Below are 14,419 nucleotides of genomic sequence, written 5' to 3' on the forward strand. Positions count from 1 at the left end.
TTTCTTGTCGGATTTTAACAGTATTTCTATCTCAATAACAAGACTAGCGCATGGTAGAAAACGGATGCCAATACTACAAAATTAATTCAAAATACTACTCAGACTATGTTTATGATAATTAGTTCATGTTTTAATCTAATTACTAATGAACTCCCACTTAATACAACATCCCTCATAGTTGTTAAGTGGTACACGATCCAAATCCACTATACCAAAACCGATCATCACGTGAGATGATGTAGCTTCAATGGTGAACATCAACATGTTGATCATATCATCCATATGACTCGTGTTCAACCTTTCGGTTTCCGTTGTCCCGAGGCCATGTCTGTACATGCTAGGCTCGTCAAGCAAACCCAAGTATTCCGCGTGTGCAACATGGCTTACACCCGTTGTATATGAACGTTGAATCTATCACTTCCGATCATCACGAGATGCTTTGAAACGACGAACTTTGGCAACGGTGCATACGAGGGAGAACACTTTATTATCTTGATATTAATGTGAGGGATCATCTTATAATGCTACCGTCGCGATCTAAGCAAAATAAGATGCATAAAGGATTAACATCACATGCAATTCATATATGATATGATATGGCCCTTTAGTCTTTGCGCCTTCGATCTTCATCTCGAAAGCACGGACATGATCTCCATCATCAACGGGCATGATCTCCATCATCGTCGGCGTAGCGTCAAGGTCCATGGCGCCGTCTTCATGATTGTTCACCTCATGTAGCAACTATTACAACTACTTTGAAATACTATTCAACATGAAATTTAAAGACAACCATAAGGCTCCTGCCGGTTGCCACAATACAATAATGATCATCTCATACATATTCATCATCACATTATGGCCATATCACATCACCAAACCCTGCAAAAACAAGTTAGACGTTCTCTAATTTGGTTTGCATATTTTACGTGGTTTAGGGTTTTCGAGTGAGATCCAATCTACCTACGATCATGAACCACAACGGTGATACTAGTGTTGTCAATAGAAGAGTAAATTGAATCTTTACTATAGTAGGAGAGACAGACACCCGCAAAGCCTCTTATGCAATACAAGTTGCATGTCGAACGAGGAACAAGTCTCATGAACGCGGTCATGTAAAGTTAGTCCGAGCCGCTTCATCCCACTATGCCATAAAGATGCAAAGTACTCAAATAAAGATAACAAGAGCATCAACGCCCACAAAAACATTGTGTTCTACTCGTGCAACCATCTATGCATAGACACGGCACTGATACCACTGTAGGATAACGTTGCATAGAAAACAAAAGTTTTCCTACCGCGAACATGAAATCCAAGCCAAGATGCAATCTAGAAGATGGTAGCAACGAGGGGATTATCGAGTCTCACCCTTGAAGAGATTCCAAAGCCTACAAGATGAGGCTCTTGTTGCTGCGGTAGACGTTCACTTGCCGCTTGCAAAAGCGCGTAGAAGATCTTGATCACGGCGCCACGAACGGGCAGCACCTCCGTACTCGGTCACACGTTCGGTTGTTGATGAAGACGACGTCCACCTCCCGTTCCGGCGGGCAGCGGAAGTAGTAGCTCCTCTTGAATCCGACGAGCACGACGGCGTGGTGTCGGTGGCGGTGGAGAACTCCGGCGGAGCTTCGCTAAAGCACGCGGGAGCTATGGAGGAGAGGGGGCAGCTAGGGTTTGGGAGGGGGTGGCCGGCCACTCAAGGGGGCGGCCGGGTTGTGGTCTTGGGGTTGGCCGGCCCCTCCCCTTGGCCCCTCATTATATAGGTGGAAGCCCCAAGTGTTGGACTACAAGTCTCCGAATAAGACCCGAACCCAAAACCTTCCATGTGATAGGGAAACCTACCCAAGGTGGGAATCCCACTTGGGTGGGATTCCCCCCTTCCATGTGGGGGGTGGCCGGCCCCCATAGGGGAGTCCACTTGGGACTCCTCCCCCACTAGGGTTGGCCGGCCATGGAGGTGGAGTCCCTCCGGGACTCCACCTTCCTTGGTGGTTTCTTCCGGACTTTTCTAGAACCTTCTAGAACCTTCCATAGAACCTTCCGCATCATTTTAATTCACATAAAATGACATCCTATATATGAATCTTATTCTCCGGACCATTCCGGAACTCCTCGTGATGTCCGGGATCTCATCCGGGACTCCGAACAAATATTCGAACTCCATTCCATATTCAAGTTCTACCATTTCAACATCCAACTTTAAGTGTGTCACCCTACGGTTCGTGAACTATGCGGACATGGTTGAGTACTCACTCCGACCAATAACCAATAGCGGGATCTGGAGATCCATAATGGCTCCCACATATTCAACGATGACTTTAGTGATCGAATGAACCATTCACATACGATACCAATTCCCTTTGTCACGCGATATTTTACTTGTCCGAGGTTTGATCATTGGTATCTCTATACCTCGTTCAACCTCGTCTCATGACAAGTACTCTTTACTCGTACTGTGGTATGTGGTCTCTTATGAACCATTCATATGCTTGCAAGCTATTAGACGACATTCCACCGAGAGGGCCCAGAGTATATCTATCCGTCATCGGGATGGACAAATCCCACTGTTGATCCATATGCCTCAACTCATACTTTCCGGATACTTAATCCCACCTTTATAACCACCCATTTACGCGAGTGGCGTTTGATGTAATCAAAGTACCTTTCCGGTATAAGTGATTTACATGATCTCATGGTCATAAAGACTAGGTAACTATGTATCGAAAGCTTATAGCAAATAACTTAATGACGTGATCTTATGCTACGCTTAATTGGGTGTGTCCATTGTATCATTCACATAATAACATAACCTTGTTATTAATAACATCCAATATTCATGATCATGAAACTATGATCATCTATTAATCAACAAGCTAGTTATACAAGAGGCTTACTAGGGACTCATTGTTGTTTACATAACACACATGTATCAATGTTTCAGCTAAGATTGGTTTCTTAGATAAATATAATTGTAATTGGGACGATGAGCCCCAGATAGCATTCTGAGCAGCCTGATACACGATGTAACTGAATTATGATGTTGGCAGCAAGTTTCAGACGCACTCTTTTCCTTACTAGGGTACCTAAGGGGACTGGAAGGTTTTTAATAAGGCAGCTTGCTAACTTAATATATTGTTAGTTTTCAAAAAAAAAGTGTACACGCGGGTTTTTCAAGACAAATTATGAAATGGAGTGAAAAATGCATTGGGAAGATACATCTCTCATCTTTAATTCTTTCACCCCAATGAGCTAAGTGCATGTAGAAAACAAGGAAAACATATGCTCAATATTATTGAGTTTGATTTCCGTGCGACGAGAGAGAAGCAATTAAAAATGCATTGGGAAGATAGGAGTACACTCTTTTGTCGACAAAGTTTAGAGCTAGATGTCCACTTATTTGAGAATGAAGGGAGTACATATGTATGAATATCTAGTAATTTGTTTCGTAAAAAAAAAGTGAAACCAAACTTCTCTTATAAACGTTACGTTGGATTTTTGGAGAAGAAAGAGAAGATTGTCATCTACTACCCTCCATCCCAAACCTCTAATATTTTTTCTGAAAAGTCAAACCAAAGTTTAACCAAATTTTTAGAACAATCTATCAAAAAATATAATATATTCATACGAAAATATATTTTATTATCTATTTAATGATATTAATTTTATATTTTGCATGTTAATGTTTTGGTAAAAGTTTGGCCAAATTTGATATACTTTGACTTTCTAAAAATAATATAAGCCATAAGTTTTGGGATGGAGTATATATAAGCTAGGTCAATTCTTTAGAAAATAACATAAAATCATTTCCTCCATTAAAATAATTCACGTGTCTTTCCTTATCGAAATTTATTTTACTAAAGTTAATTGATTCTCCATTAAAATTATTCTCTTCGCTGTTTGGGTGTGTCTGGAATTTCCTGTTGGAATCAGAGGCTGGTGAACAATTCCAATTCCTATTTGGATGTACAAACCATGGAATTGGATGTTTTGTTGAGTTTATTTAGATAATATAAAGTTGTGTACATGAATAAAAATAGCATGTATGTAGTACAATGTGTATATATTATTTTTCACACATTATAACATTAAAATAATGTAAATACGACACAATATATAACAACACACATGTCACGAAATATATAAAGTACCAACCACAATTGTAACTTGGATAATTAACATGTCCCAAACAACTAGGAAAAGTGCATAGATCATGTCTTACATATAACGCACACATAGTTCATAAAACAAACCACACATGATACCAAACATCAACGCAAGGTCATGAGCCATGTCCAGGGGAGTGGCCGTCCATCCCCTCCCGCCGTTCCCATCTAGCTGTCGATCCCCCGCCCATCCCCTGCCATCGCTGTTTATCAATACCGATCAACTGCTAGCGATCATTGCGCAACCGACATGGAGTTAGGGTTAGGGCGGGGTTCAAGTCGGTAGCCGCCAGGGAAGGTGGGAACAGTGGCGGGCCCTGGAAAGAATTGGAGGGGGCACACCTCAAATTTTTTTGCATCTCCCACATTGTGAAAAACGTTTGCCAAATAAAGTAATGAATATATAATATATAAGATAAATGGATTGTCAACATTGAAATTCAATACATACATCAAATGTGCACGATTGCAATATAGATAGTCTAAAACATGAAAAGAGTCTTACATGATTAAATAAATCGTCTAAAGTGTTGATTTTTACCCTTCTTATTTGTTGTTGGGAAAGCATGCTCATATGGTTGGCAGTTTGGCATGGAACTTTTAGGATATATCATCTCAGAACATCATCTTAAATATTAACATCATAACTTGAAATATGAATCCCTTTCCCCGGATCATGTGGAAGAAAGTGAGCATCATATAACATTGCATTTGGTTTTTGGGGTGAAGTGGATGTGGTGTTGTATCTTGAATTTCAATCTCACTCTCGATATCGAATTGGACCGGAGGTGCGGAATGGATGTATGTCAACGAAAGCTCACCATCTTCGGTTTCTTCATCATCTAGGACCATATAAGTGACTTCATTTCTACAAGTGTCAAACTACTAATTTTAACATTTGCATAGAGAATAGATAAATAGCAGGGACAATTACAAATGAAAATAACAACAGTCAACAGAGAATGGCAGCAGTCAGTGGTTCATGGTGAGCAGAGGACGCGTACATGTGCTGGCTACTGGACTGCTGGAGCCGCCCAGGCCGTGTGGCGACTGGCGGGAGTGGGCGGGGACTGGCCGGGGAGAGCGCCGACCGGCGCGAAGAGCCACGGCCGAGCCCAGCAGCGGCGATTGGCGGGGAGAGCGGCGACAGAGGGAGTACAGGCAGGCGGCGATGGGCGGACAACAGCGCTGGAGAGGCAGAGAGCGTCGAGGTGTTGCCAGTTAGGGTCGGGCGGCGGCGACGGCGGGCAGTGGGGAATCGCGTGAGGTCGGTTCGTGAGTTCGTGACCTGGTTCTTGGGAGGTGCTATACACCACCCTGGTCGGTGCGGACTAGGCACCGCACCCCCGAGGGTGCCTGTTGGGCCAGCCCAGTGACGTTTGTTTTCGTTTTTTTTCTTCTGTTTTTCTCCTTTTCTGCTGTTTCATTTCTTTTCTTTTTTAAAAATTTAAAATGCCAATGTGAAATTTTTTCGGAAAAACAAAAATTTCCAAAATTTGTATATTTTCGAAAAATTGAAAGCATTATTTCCTAGTTTTTTTATTTTTTTATATGAAATTTTTTTGGATTTGAACAATTTTCGATGTGAAAAAATTTTAAATTTGAAATTTTTTTACATTTGAACATTTTTTAAATTTGAACAAATTTTAAATTTAAACATTTTAATTTTTTAAACAATTTTTGAATTAAAACAAATTTCATATATGAACGGTTTTTAAATTTGAGCGGTTTTCAAATTTGAACGGTTTTAGATTTGAACGGTTTTCAAATTTGAACATTTTTTAATTTTTTCTTTCAATTTGAACAATTTTTAAAAATTAAAATTTTCGAATCTAAAAAAATATAAACAAAACCGAAAACAGAAAAAAGAAAAGAAACCAGAAAAGAAAAAAGCAAAAGCAAAAACGAACTGCACAGGCTAAACAGACCCAAATGGGCCTAGCCCATACCCGACCAGGGGGTGTGCGGTGGCCGGTAGCCACCGACCTGGTCGGTGTATAGGTTTTGCCCTGGTTCTTGGGTCCGTGAGTTCATAAAATCGTCTCCGGCTTGGAACGGACTGAGAATTGGGCTTATTGGGTTTTTTTCCCAGGGGGTACCAGAAAAACTTCAGAAATTCTGGGTGGGCCACGGCCCTCCCGGTCCCCCCTCTACGTACGCCCATGGCTGGGAAGAAGAAGAGGAGGTCGGCAAGCGAGAGAGGAGGCTAGAAAATATGTCTTACCGCCCTCATCGGCGGCGGCCGGTGGCTGCAGGTCAAGGTGGCGCTCGTCTCTGTTGAGGAGAGGGAGAGGTTAGCGATCGGGAGAGAGGAAGTGGTACGAGACGCGAGTTTCCACGCCTTTTCGAGGGATGGAGGTCGGAATTGAGAGAGCCCACTCGACGCCTGTGGGAGGGTGCGCTCGGAATTTTTTTCAACTTTCCACGTTCTAATTCCTTAGCCACTCCAAACAACGGAAAGAGGGCTGGAAATTCCAGATATCTAATTCCAGGCAACTTTTCCAACATCGAAACACAGTAGACAACTAAGAGAATGCAAGTCTTCCCTACCATTGTACCGTTGTACTGATAGGATAATTTCCGCACCAAAACCAGCGCCGGATCCGTTTAAAGGTATCCATATCCGATTTTAAAGATTCTGGCGGATAAGGGTATCCGATTTCGAAGTGGTGCACCGGATACGGTATAGGATATGGTATAGAAAATAGCATGCCTGGACCCCAGCTGGCAGGATGACTGAATGTTAGACGTTCTCTTTTTTTTCCCAAAGATGGCGCTTTTCGATCCTGGACCCCAGCTGGTAGGATGATTTGGACGGCTCCATCGAAGAGTGGTAGTGCAACAAATAGAGAAGCGAAAATAAAATGCAGGAAATTCAAGTAACAATTAGCACAACATATTGACAAGCACAAGCATGAGCACAATCACAATCACAACATACACAGAGCATGTCATCCACAATAACACCATTATAGCATATAGATCACGAGGTTAACTGAGAAATATACGTAATCAGGTTCACATTAGATTATTGTACCAATTTCACTGCCAATTTCAGTACATAATATAACATAGACCAAGTTCCTTCACAACCATACACTAACATCATAAAAAAGACCTCACTTCAGGCAAGAAAGATGAACTATCAAGCCATGCAATACATCATGCATTCATGGCGGTGAAGATGCACAGATCCCCCACCTTGTAAACATATGACCAGATATTGGTTTATTAGCTAATTTGTGGTCTGTAAATACAGCACCAGCTACAACAGTATCATGAGATGATCTGCTCCTAAACTGCTTAAGGTAGTTAAAAAGTCTCCTCTTAACTCTCTTGGTTTCCTTAGGTTCTGGGATCTCATCGTCAGATTTTACATCGACGGTGTTTACATTGGTGGGTAGTGGAAGAATGTACTTGTCGATTTTAGCCTAAAAGTAGAGACATTGCAGTAAATAGACAGGGCACCAAACAGATGTGAGTTAGAAAAAAAAAATCTTGTCAGCCACTATACAAGCCGTAACTCAACATAAAAAAAACTACTAATATAGAAGTAATTGGCATGGTTAAACCAGAGATAACGTTGCATTACATGATCTAAACCTTACTCCATAGTGAAATGTGCTTTTGTGGAGAAAGTTACTTGATGATAAAAGAATTTTATAAGTCATGCCTCAACGTATAATTTGACCAAGCAGTGTATACAAAAAAAAAGTAAATACATCACTTAAATGTGTAATCTCCCTAACTCACATACATTGACACATTGTACGGGTCCATTCTATATGTCTCTATCTCACTCCACCTCTCTTGAATAGTCGGAAACACGCACTGGCACGCACTAAACGTTGACTAAGGGGTGAATGATTCCTCTCTTAGTTGAACGTTGTTAGACAAATGAGACTTCTCTAGCATGTGATTTTTCAGCACGGGATACCACCTTGTTGGTCAACGAGCGCTTCTGCAACTCGAACCCGGATGGGCCGGCTCGACATCTTGAGCTCTAGCCACCAAGCCAGCACTTGGTTCTAATACGCTGACACAGAGACATTTTTAAAGCTGCATAACATTTTGACCGAATACAAGGAGCAAAATAGAGTTGTTTCCTTACCTTGTAGAGCCATCACATTTTTTGCGTAGCCTTTAACTAAACTTTGAGATATGTAGAACACTAGTGGTTGGGGCGCCCCTTGGGGCGCCTCCTCACCGGTCAGTTGCAGGCCAATTATGGTCCAATGGAAAAGCTATCAATCTGATGTTAATGAAGTTCTCCTCTGCTCATGAAGTTCTCTACTCTGCTTGCACACAGAATTCTACACACACTTGCATTCAGGTTTGTATCCAAAGAAATACCAAATGGGGACCTAGTTGTTTACAGAAACCAACAATCTTACATGAAAAAAAAATGTATGGAAAAGTGGATCAAAACTGAACTAAGCTACCACACGTGCTTTACAAGTTTACATAGCCAAAAGATGCACACATGAATGAAATTCAGGAGCAGCCTAAACTCTGAACTAAGCTGGTCTTGCAGATTATCGTCGTGGTATGAAAATGATACTGATATCTACAACAGAAATCAACAACAGGATCATAGGGATATTCTGACAAGTAATGGAATCTACACATCTTGGTAAAGATAGATGCATGTTCTTCAGCAATCAAAAAAGATGCATGTTCATCCAGTTGACTACCTGAACTCTTCATCAATATTTAACAAAGAACATCCAAATAGGAGTAATTTTTTAATACATCTGAATACAAAAAATTGAGATAAAAAGAGGAGAGTCAGTTGTGACCAAAAGGCAACAATCATTGTGTACAGAAATAACACATTGCTGCTGCGCACTCAGATAAGGAAAAAAACCAAATCTCTTTCGTTTTGTAGCATGAAGAGATAAGGGTAGCTGTATAAATGGACTGTTTCTTTATCAACAATCTGATAATTAGCAGGTGAAAAAAACAACCAGTCAGTCACCTTCCTGTAAGCAGATGGCAGCATAGCAAATATACCCAAACGCTAAAAGTTAATGAACATAACAATAAAGATCACCATAAACTGAAAACCACGCATAATTTTTTCATCCACAAACAATAATGTTGTATTTAATACTGTCACTACACCATATGTCAATGGTTCTCTGTGAACATACAAGCACCACAGTAAAATTTGGAAGTTAATATCGATTAAATTTATGGAAGCTAAATCGACCGGGCTGACAATAAGTGAGCATTTTGGCATATCAAATGAAGTGCTTACAGTAAGTGTGCTTACAGCAAGGTTAATCTTGAGAGGCTGGGCGCTGGCCTTGCTTCTGTGTTTTTCATTGGTCCACACGTCGAGCCATAATTGGGCCCTAGCCTTGCTTTTGGGCGCAGACAATCAAAGTACCACATGTCCACATGGCATACAGTTAGAATATGGCTCTTATATGTGTAAACAAGGGAGTAAATACAACAGTAGGGTTACTTTGATTGCCAGTTACCGAACAGAGGGAGTAGAATATTAAACAATGTTATCTGAGCTTTATACTGGTAAATGCATGAAATTTGTATTTTCCTAAGTACTGTTGATGAGGCTAGATCAATATTTTGTATGATTAACACCTATCACACTGTTCTCCTAATAATCGAAGCTTGAAAAACTGGCGCAACCTACAGAGTTAATGGAGTCAAATCTGGCATTATGAGGACTAATAAATTGTTCCACTTCACATATTGCCATGTTATATATTTAAATTTTCATGCAAACAACGCTAAAAATAAATTGACTTTTCTCTGAATGATGCAAGACAGTGACAACAACAGAATCCACCAATCAGAGGTCTTGTAAGAGGGTCATCTCCTTCTTGGATAACTGTATTTAGCTAATCCCAGTATCCTAGTTCACCAAAAAAAGTTAGCTAAGCAGATGGGGCATGGGATGGTAACATACCTTGGAAGCTAAAGGCGGTAATACTCTATATGTGTCCAAATCATTTCATAATCAGACAAAACAAGCAATCTTCATCATCGACACCAACCGTCTTGCTGGCCTACAGCGGCAACAACACAGTATAGAGGGAAAAGTTCCTAGAGAGATCCTAATAAAAAAAACTAACCCAAAGCATAACTATCTGGATCCTTTAAGCAATGCTTTAAAATTCATTCAGTACCTCTTCCATCTTTCATTATAAAATCTCTAAAGCAAGCTGCTCTGTAGATTAGCATGTAATGTATGAGCCGTATACAGAAGTCAGTGCGGACAAAACAGTCAATAGGAAGCAAATCATCATGCCAAGTAAAGCATTATGCCATCATCATACATGTTTAGTAGGCAAAGCAGGAAGAATAATAATTTTTTGGACGGGCATAACATATTAGAGCAAAGTATAAAAACATATGTGCTTATGAACATGGGCATGAGGTCGTACTAAATTTTAGGCAACCCGGTTTTGAATGCTGAACTCCAGGTAGAGGCGATATATTCTTAGTGATGAACTCCAGATGGTTATCTGCAACAAGGCGACACCCTGCCACATGAAGATACTTTTCTCTATTCATTGCCAATTAGTGTACATACTCACTGCAATAATCTATAGCCGGTGAAGAACCTGTACAGATTCAGGTTAATAAAATCAAAAATTAATGGAATGGATTCGCCAGAATATCAGCTAAACTGCAGTTTACATAACATGGTTAGTGTAACAGCATTTTCTAGGGCAACCAAAACTTAGACGACAAAATGGAAAAAGGTAGCAATGCAATATAACCAATAATTCACCTGGATGGTGCAGTCACATTGTAAGCAAGACCACTAGTAGTAACAGAATGACCAGAATATTCATATTATTTCCATTTGCCGAGAAGGTTAATAATGAAATTTCCACTGTGTACTTCCTGTGTAGAAGCTGCAAGAAACAATTAATGTGTGTCAGCACCTAAGATGTTTATCTAGACATATCACATAAGACAATGATCCAACAAACAAAGCGTAATGAGAATAGCATTCCCAGGTCCAAGTTGGCTCCCACAGGACACAGGTCACGGCTTCCACAATGGCAATCAGGATACCAACAAAATTTCGTGCATGATTCCTGATTAAAAAGTACAACATTCATCACAATAATATTGGATATATGACATGAATCATTAATCTTGCAATTTCGCTAGCCATTCATTGCGCAAATGACAAACTACATATACATGAGGCTATGGACATAATACTTATCAACATTTATAATTTAGAAGGAAAACTAAATTACGAAATTCACGGGGACGCTTGTCGAGAATCCTTGGACAGACATGAGCTTCTAGGATTCCCGGTCTCTTGTCGCTAGACATCACAGGCGTATCGGCTACAATGTATCTATGGAAGTACTATGAAGGCCGTAACTTATGAAACTGAAAAAGAAAACATATAAGCAATGAAGTCATCAGAAAGCATGGCCGGAGTGACTTATCACGAAAATTTAAAACAAGAACAGGGAAGACATCTAGAACCTGTCAAGGCCTCGTTCTTGATGGCGCCAGACAAAGTGACTGAAAAGCGTCACCAACGAACACATCGTCCTCAACTCTAACCTACATGTGATGAAGATGCAGGCCAGCAGTCGTGCTGAGAGGCAGCACAACAGCTTCCAGGAGCAGGATGACTCCCCTAGCCGCAGCAAATGCATCCCGTTGTGTCTCTCCAACCAACACCAGCTGCTGATGCCTGCTCACCGTTGGTCTAAAATCTGGAGACTGGCCACCAACACCCTACCTACGGAATTAAATTATGGAGGGGATAATTAGAAAGGAGCTAGCTCACATGGAGAGGTGCAGCCTGGAGGAAGGAGAAGGAGATGGTGCCTTTCTCCAAGGCGGAGGGCATGAGGACAGCGGGCCAAGTACCTCGGTAATACATCCCCGTCGGCCGCCATGGCACCCCTTCGCCGCAGACCAGCGTGAGCTGGGAGGGTACAGGATGACGACGTCGCAACCGCTGGCTGTCGCCTCGCCGGGGTTGCAGACCACCAATGAAGTCGCCCTCGTTCGGCCGTGCACGACGAAGAGGGGTGGGCTGGATGGTGTGGAGCTCGGCCGGCGTGGGTGTGCCCGTTCCCATCGCGTGTTCCTCATTTCCATCCTCGGCGGCGGCTCTCACGGCCTGGCATCTGCAACTGTGCGCCCCTTCTACAGACCAATCTGAAGGGGGGGAAATAGGGGGAACGGTGAGGCACAAAACCAACATAAAACTGGAGAAGAAATCCCTAAAAAGAAACCGACGCACCTCAACTAAATCCTTTCATGGGGGCACGAAATGGCGGCGGGTAGGAGATCATGCGGGTGCGGCGGCGCGGTCTACTATCCCAGCGAGCTCGAGGAAGACGAATTGAAAACGGGGACGATCGACTGGGTCTGGGTCTCGGTCAGAAGGGGGCAGAGAAAAACAAAATGCATAGAACGTGTACACGCAAAGAACAACTATGCTCCGCTTGACCTGTTTTTTAAGCCAAAACGACACAGACATCGGGCCCAGAATGTAATCAGGTCCACCTGCAGAGAGCGGCGGTCTCAGAAGCGTAATCTATAAAACCAAAAAGCCGCTAGATACAAACGGGCCTGTCGCTGGACCCACCTCAAACAGAGGGAAACAACTATTGCACAGAGTCGCTCACCCGCCTAGAGGACTGTCATGTAGGGCCAGAGGAGAAGAGGGCCTAGATGCAGACTCAACAAGAACACAACAGACGAGTTTGCACAAGGAACCGAACAAACAGACTATGCAGCGTGCAGTACGGCTGACGAAAATCGCAGGCACCGGCCGCAGCATATATATGATCAGCACGGCATATCGAACCATCGCTAGCCAATGACAGGCCGGTCCACAAATAGGTATGGCCCATGGACAATGTGTAGAAGATAGAGCACCTGTCGTGTTGGTTAGATTTAGCAAACCATAGGTATGTGTCAGCAAATTTGTTTTTTAAAAAGTACCAGTTTCGGTTTTTTCAAAACCCTGACTTTTTTTTTTTGAATAACAGCAGGAGAACTGCTGTGTTCATTGCATTAGAAGAAAAAGGTACGGAGACCCGAACTGCTCAGTTTATTGAAGGAAAACCGGGCGAAAACCTTTACATCAACAAGAGCACCGCTAGACATAAAGAACGCCGGGAGGCTAGGAGCGGCACAAACATAGAAGCACACCACTAGGGCAAGCAACGTCACCGGACATCATCCCTCGTGCTTACGGTGGGACTTCTTCGACTTCATTGCAACAGCCCCAAGGTCACTCCAAACATGTTGAATCAATCACCATTGCCACGAGCTTGTTCGCCGTCTTCAACAACATCGGAGAGAGAAGACATAACCGAAGGGAGGCGGCATGTGCCGCTCCGATCTTGAGAGGGCGGGAAACAGGACTCGTCTGGCGCCGCCTGCATGTCGAGAGTGCTCCTCGCTAACACCACCACGGGGCACCCCACGAGACCCAGGCACCACGGACCCAAGAACACACACCATTGAAAGTGCCCGACCAACCGCTTGACCACAGCCCGAGTGCTCCCGTCGGTACCATGTTTCCGAAACGATGCTTCCACCGAAGTAACGACATTGAGGATGCCGCCATCGCCAATCCGACATGCGGATTTAGGTTTTCACCCAAAGACAAGAACCGAGAGCGGGAGAAGTGATTGATCTCCTCGGTAATGCCTTCAACAAGGCAAACGACACACGAAGTGACGTCATCACCGGCATCGACGGAAGTCGAGCAAGACTTTCATCCGGAGAACCGCACACCTTGCTGGAACCGAGTTCCCGGCACACCTCGGTCACACCCAACCTCTCCACACATACCTCGCCGGAGCAACATCAAGGGCGGCTTCATGGACTAGCACCCCGCCGGCCACCAAGAGTCCGTGTGCACCCCACCTCCCTCCGGCCTTCAACTAGGCAGCCTCCAAACTGCCCGAGCCGCCGAGTCCCCGGAATTGGAGCAAGGCCGCTTGGCCATTCGCTCGGCCTCGTCCGCCGCCACGGCTAGCAAAGGAAGCGCGCCGCCACATCAAGATTGGAGAGCAGCCGGAGCGAGGCGTTGTGCCACCACGAAGGACGCGGCCCGCGCGGCCCGGATTCGCCCCAATCGGACCCGCGCAGCCGGGCGCGATGCGGCACGCCGGCGCCGCACCTGCCGGCCTTCGCCTCCCGTCTAGAACCGCCCACCTCGGTCCACCACCGCGCCGATATGAGGCTGCCGCTCGCTTGAGCGCGACCGACTCACCACGACGCTCGCTTGA

General features: G+C 43.5%; 1 long non-coding RNA gene across 7 annotated transcripts; it reads right to left on the reverse strand.

Moving 5' to 3' along the window:
* Positions 1 to 8,488: 8,488 nt before the first annotated feature.
* Positions 8,489 to 12,531, reverse strand: LOC124697818. Of its 7 annotated transcripts, none has more exons than XR_007000829.1 (4): positions 12,415 to 12,531; positions 12,036 to 12,329; positions 11,643 to 11,904; positions 8,489 to 11,543 (listed from the first exon to the last, which is right to left on the reverse strand). It is a non-coding gene; the product is annotated as an uncharacterized LOC124697818 (long non-coding RNA). The 7 variants fall into 7 exon arrangements; XR_007000832.1 differs by having other exon boundaries at positions 8,489 to 11,236; positions 11,405 to 11,904; XR_007000828.1 differs by having other exon boundaries at positions 8,489 to 10,753; positions 10,924 to 11,904.
* Positions 12,532 to 14,419: the final 1,888 nt, after the last annotated feature.

The sequence above is a fragment of the Lolium rigidum genome, chromosome 1, assembly GCF_022539505.1.
Source record: "Lolium rigidum isolate FL_2022 chromosome 1, APGP_CSIRO_Lrig_0.1, whole genome shotgun sequence".
Taxonomy (NCBI): domain Eukaryota; kingdom Viridiplantae; phylum Streptophyta; class Magnoliopsida; order Poales; family Poaceae; genus Lolium; species Lolium rigidum.